Source organism: Adiantum capillus-veneris, chromosome 27 (genome assembly GCF_014529385.1).
Source record: "Adiantum capillus-veneris isolate H3 chromosome 27, ASM1452938v2, whole genome shotgun sequence".
NCBI lineage: Eukaryota > Viridiplantae > Streptophyta > Polypodiopsida > Polypodiales > Pteridaceae > Adiantum > Adiantum capillus-veneris.
The window spans coordinates 39,406,247-39,412,246 of NC_140957.1; positions in this window are offsets into that span (position 1 = coordinate 39,406,247).

The window sequence follows — 6,000 nt, forward strand, 5'->3', positions numbered from 1 at the left end:
CATGCACTGAGCGTCTAACCCCATTCTCAAAATGTTCACGGTAATGATAAAATGAAGTTTTTGGAATGCCATGAATTTTGTACCAAGCTCTACTGCAAACCTCACTGCCATTAAAAGAAAACACATAGCATGTCTTTGTAGTTGTTTTGTTCTCACGCCATGCAGTCAACATTGTATCATACACATAGTTTGTTCTATTTTGCAAACTCTATCCCCAAAATTCATTGTGCATAGCCATGATCTTATCTCGATTGGCATATTGACACACCTTTTGGAATAACAATCTATGGTTGAAACAAGCTGGACAGATTATAGATGCTTGATTGGATCTCTTAGAAGCTTTCACTGACATTTTTGGCTTCCTATTTACAAAGCAATATTTCCGCTTTTTTGAAATAGGCTCTACCAAATAAGCTGATTCAATGCATATGTCTTGTAACGCATGCATAGCATGTAGATCCTCATAGCATAACAATTCTTTTCCATCCATAGTTGTCACTCTCTTGATAGGCCAACAAACTAGATTAATGCTGCATACACTAGCTTCTGAAGAAATAGTAGCCTCATCTGCATAGGATGTTTCGATACCAATACCAATGTTATCTTCACCTAGCTCACCAAAGTTTACAGAGTCAAACGGACACACGTACATGACAACCCCTTCGGCTACTACATGTGTTTTTCTTTCATCCCAAAGTTGAACCCTCTTATCCTTCCAAACCTCTCTGTAGCTCATTCCATTACATTGTACATCCAATGCTCCTTCTGCTTTGTCAGCCTCATGCATAGAAGCCCCTTTGTACTGCATCTCATTTATGATGCAACAACCCACTACTCCATTTCACAATACTATGAAAAGCATCTCCCAATGTCAATGCATCCATTGTTGGAAAAGGGATGAGTGCTTTCTTTTCAAAACACAAATCAACCGACACCGATACATTGCCTTCCCCAATAAGCATTCCAGAACAATATGCACTTGGATTTATTTCAAATACAGTCCCAATGGCAACCTTTTGTGTCGCTACAAACATGCACACTCTATCACCATGATTGAAATTAGCCATACCTGCAAGAAGATCGCAAGAATAATTGTTAAACAAACCGCTTGCAGAGTATATTGATTTACGTAGCATAAATCATAACAAGTATGTATGAGAAGCACCCTGTGTCCTGAAGGTCATAGGGTTCCCTCTATGCTACTAAGAATCTCTTTGTGCTCTATGCTCGATCGTCTATGCTCTGTGATCTATATTGACTTCCTATGGCCCCTAGACCACAAGGTGCCCTCATTGTTTCCAAAAAACCCTCATTGTTTTGCTATGGCCCCAGGGCCATAGCTCTCTATGCCGGTATAAAGCATATTTGCTCTATATTAGGTCCCTAAGGCCTGAAGGCCATAGGGTTGTCCTCAAGATCACCTCACGGAGTTTCATGTCAAGTATATATACATCCTATGGCCCTAAGGCCATAGGGAGTTTCATGTCAAGTATATATACATCCTATGGCATCCCATGACCCTAGGGCCATAAGATCTCCAAATGAAACATACAAAAATGTATGGCCCTTGAGCTTATACATTGCAACCCCATGACCCTAGGGCCATAGGATCGGCATATGAAACATACGACAATGTATGGCCCTTGAGCTTATACATTGCAACCCCATGACCCTAGGGCTAGATAGGATTTCCAAATGGAACATAGGGCAACGTATGGACCTTGAGCTTATACATTGACACCCTATGGCCCTAGGTCCACAAGACTTAAAAACATACAAAAAGACAACCTATGGCCCTAAGCCCAAGGGTGTGAGCATTGACACCCTATGGCTCTAGGGCCACAAGACTTCAAAACATACAAAAAGACAACCTATGGCCCTAAGCCCAAGGGTGTGAGCATTGACACCCTATGGCCCTAGGGACACAAGAATTCAAAACATACAAAAAGACAACCTATGGCCACGATGTCACAGGTGGCCAAGATATCAATGCAGCCCCATGGCCCTAGGGCCATAGGATCTCTATATGGAACATGTGGCACCCTATGGCCCTTGAACTTATACATTGCAACCCCATGACCCTAGGGCCATAGGATTTCCAAATGGAACATAGGCAATGTATGGCCCTTGAGCTTATACATTTCCACCCTATGGCCCTAGGGCCACAAGATCTCACAACATACAATAAGAGAACCTAAGGCCCCTAAGCTCAAGGGTGTGGGTTCAAGGGTGGCCAAGATATCAATGCAGCCCCATGGCCCTAGGGCCATAGGATCTCTGTATGGGACATGTGGCACCCCATGACCCTAGGACCATAGGATTGCCAAATGGAACATAGGCAATGTATGGCCCTTGAGCTTATACATTGCCACCCTATGGCCCTAGGGCCACAAGATCTCACAACATACAATAAGAGAACGTAAAGCCCCTAAGCTCAAGGGTGGCCAAGATATCAATGCAGCCCCATGGCCCTAGGGCCATAGGATCTCTATATGGGACATGTGGCACCCCATGACCCTAGGGCCATATGATTTCCAAATGGAACATAGGCAATGTATGGCCCTTGAGCTTATACATTGCCACCCTATGGCCCTAGGGCCACAAGATCTCACAAAATACAATAAGAGAACCTAAGGCCCCTAAGCTCAAGGGTGTGGGTTCAAGGGTGGCCAAGATATCAATGCAGCCCCATGGCCCTAGGGCCATATGATCTCTATATGGGACATGTGGCACCCCATGACCCTAGGGCCATAGGATTTCCAAATGGAACATAGGCAATGTGTGGCCCTTGAGCTTATACATTGCCACCCTATGGCCCTAGGGCCACAAGATCTCACAAAATACAATAAGAGAACCTAAGGCCCCTAATCTCAAGGGTGTGGGTTTAAGGGTGGCCAAGATATCAATGCAGCCCCATGGCCCTAGGGCCATAGGATCTCTATATGGGACATGTGGCACCCCATGACCCTAGTGCCATAGGATTTCCAAATGGAACATAGGCAATGTATGGCCCTTGAGCTTATACATTGCCACCCCATTACCCTAGGGCCATAGGATTTCCGAATGGAACATAGGCAATGTATGGCCATTGAGCTTATACATTGCCACCCCATGGCTCTAGGGCAGTAGAATCTCCATATGAGACATGTGGCACCCTATGGCCATTGATCTTACATATTGCCATCCCATGACCCTAGGGCCATAGGATCTCCAACTACAAAGTAGGGCAACATATGGCTCTTGAGCTTATACATTGTCGTGGACCTAGGGCCATAGGATCTCCAATTGGAACATAGGGCTATGTATTGGATCTTATCTATTGTCGCCCCTAAACCCTAGGGCCATAGGATTTCCAAATGGAATATAGGGCAACTTATGGCTCTTGAGCTTATACATTGCCACCCTATGGCCCTAGGTCCACAAGCTTTCACATTGCCACCGTAGGGCCACAAGGATCTCACAAGATAGAAGAAGAAAACCCTAGGACATAGGATTTTCAAATGGAACTGAGTGTACGCTTTGATCCTTGACCTCCAACATTGCCGTCCTATGGTGTGAGCCCAGGGGTGGCTGAGGTGTCTTCATAACAATTTCGGCCATTCAAGGGATATCCACAAGTGGCATAAATTAAAAAAATAATTAAAAAAAAAATTTATGCTACGACAAACTTTGTCATAATGGGTTTTCAAATACACTTATTACTATAGGACAAAAAAATAGCGCACAATTTTTGAGATAATTTTTTTAAAATTTAGCTATTTTTAGTGTATTTTTTACTATGCAGATTTTGATTCTGAAGTCAAATTTTGCTTCATGGGTGTCGTTCCACTCGTACTACAAAGATATGGACAGTGACAAAGCCTTGCAACAACTTTTTTTTTTCCATACTTTTTTTTTAATATAAAATAAAAAGCTCTTTCAATTTCGGAGCCGACGAGCTATGTCTCATTTTCGTACAAAACTTAGAAACTCTAGTAATCTCGACTGTCCCCCCATGAGAACAACCCCTACATTCAAAATTCAAATTTTGAATTTCTAACCTAACCTAACTAACCTTATCTCTCTCTTTCTCTCTCTACCACAATTTTTTCCACGCTATCGCTCTCTTTCTCTCTCTCGTTTCTTGCTCGAAACCTACACAGAAACCTGCACACACAGAGCTTGTCTTTCTCTGTCTCTCTCTCCCTCTCTCCCTACGCATACAGTTCTACGCCATCGTTGCGACGCGCACACAGATCTACGTGAAGCCATCGCTACAACCTTCAACAGAAGGACTGTTGTCGCGACCTCCCAAACACAGATCTGTTACCATCATCGTCGCGGCCTCAACACACCTAAGTTACTGCTTGCTACTGCTGCAGCCGGTTTTCATCAAACATAGATTTACTCAGAGGTAACCTATAGAAACCCTAACCTTTTTTCTTAATTCGGTTTTAACTGTTCTTAATCTAATTACGTTTTGGCTAAGTTGTGAATCACCTCTCTCTAGAACAATAAACAAAAATCATTAATTACATCTCTAAAACTGTAAAATTGTAGACTGTAGAACTATAAAATAGAAAAATCTCTAATTAGAGATCTAAAACTGTAGTACAGAATACTCTAATTAGAGACCTAAAAATATAAAACAGAAGACACTAATTAGGGACCTAAATTTGTAAAACCAAAAACTCTTATTAGGGACCTAAATCTGTAAAACAGAAAACTCCTCATAAGTGACCTAATGCTGTAAAATTGTAAAACTTTAACTGCAAACATCTCTAATTACAACAAAAAATTATAAACCTACAAATGCAAAAGACAACAACTACAGAAAATGCTGAAACTATGGATACCTGTAATTGGGTTGTGGGGAGTTGGGCACACGTTGTAAGAGGATGAGTAGAGCACGCTGTTGTATGAGGATGGATTAGGGTTCAGTTGCAGGAGGATGGGAAAAAAAAAGAGGCAAGAAGGTGGGAAAGAAAGTGTACACTATATGTGCTTGTAAGATATGGTGTAATATAGTTTCTTTAAATTCATTTGTAGTCACTAAAATAAAACTAGACATTGAATCTTTAGAAGGGCAGACAGGGTGTGGCTACATAGGGTTTCACCTCATAGTAAAGAGTAACATATGGCCCTAAGGCACCCTATGACCATAAGGCCATAGGGTGGTCTCACATCGTACTATAGGGTGACCTATGTCCCATCTTGCCATAGGGTGCCAATGTACAATCTCAAGGGTCATAGGGTTCCCTATGTTCCTATTGAAGATCCTATGGTCATAGGGCCATAGGATCTCCAAAACATATATATGACACTATGGCCATAGGATCACATGGTGCTCTATGTCCGATCTAGAGACCTTGTGGCCCAAGGGCCATAGGGTTCCCTATGTTCCTTTTGGAGATAGGGTGGCACTAGGGCCATAGAATCTCCAAAAGCAACATAAAGAACCTAGGGCCATAGGATCAAAGGGTGACCTATTTGAGACCTTGTGGCCCAAGGGCCATAGTGTGGGAATGTACAATCTCGAGCGCCATAGGGTTCCCTATGTTCCTTTTGGAGATCCTATGGTCCTCGAGACATAGGATCTCCAAAATGAACATATGGCCCTACGGTCATAGGATCACAGGGTTCCCTATGTTCCTTTTGGAGATCCTATGGTCCTCGGGCCATAGGATATCCAAAAGGAACATAGGGCCCTACAGACATAGGATCACAGGGTGCCTTATGTCCCATCAAGATACAGTGTGGCCCAAGGGCCATAGGATGGAAATGTACAATCTCAAGGGCCATATGGTTCCCTCTATGCTACTTCTGAAGATCCTATGGCCCTAGCGCTGATGGGGGCTTTTCACAAGCCAAGCTCCCATTCCCCTCTTCTCTTGTCCCCACCCCATGAAAACCCCCTCTTAGGGAGGGAGTGATAAAAGGCATTGGAAAAAGTAAGAAAAAAATAAAGTATGATTATGTAAATATATAAGAAAGGTAAAATAGGCCACCTCATGCCTGCGA